The following is a 708-nucleotide window of genomic DNA, read 5'->3' as shown; positions in this document are numbered from 1 at the left end:
ATTAAATATATATATTTATATTGCTGAAAGTATTTTGTTTTCTCCTGAAAAAAAAAAAAGACTCGTATTCATTCCATTCAGAAAACTCAATTTTTAAAAAATTGACATACATGAAATATTTTTACTTTGAAACATTAAACATCATTTCACAATCAATGTGGTGATTCAATGCACCGTTACTGGCACACTCAGATGAACACTGAACAGACATTTTGTTGGATTTAGTCGACAGCTTGATACTCTTTGAAGACTTTGCTGTTAAAAGAATAAAAACATTTTATTGTGATCAAAGAAAAACATTCTATTTTTGTCAATGTGTTTTTTTTTTTTAATTTTTGCATTCCATGCAAATTTGAGAAATTTCAACTTTACTGTCAGTTCAACAGGAAAAAAAAAGTATCTTATCTATATCTGGAGATGTAGATACGTATCTTATCAATATACCAATAATCTATGTAGATATAGATTAGAGATAGAGGTAGAGATATGGATATAGATATAATTAGACATAGATACAGATTAGATACAGATAAAATGCATATACTTAGATATAGATACAGACATATAGATATTCACATACATATATACACCTTGGGATATCTCCTGGGGTACACATTCTTGACCCAGGAACAAAATCCGAGGATGCTTAGGAAGCATCCTGGAAAACAGCCCCAACCCCCCGGGCGGCCTCCCCCCCCCCCCCCGGGG

The sequence above is a fragment of the Aptenodytes forsteri genome, unplaced genomic scaffold, assembly GCF_000699145.1.
Source record: "Aptenodytes forsteri isolate BGI_AS27 unplaced genomic scaffold, ASM69914v1 Scaffold76, whole genome shotgun sequence".
In the NCBI taxonomy this organism is placed as follows: Eukaryota; Metazoa; Chordata; class Aves; order Sphenisciformes; family Spheniscidae; genus Aptenodytes; species Aptenodytes forsteri.
The sequence above is the reverse complement of the archived record's forward strand: the minus strand, read 5'-3'. Positions refer to the sequence as shown.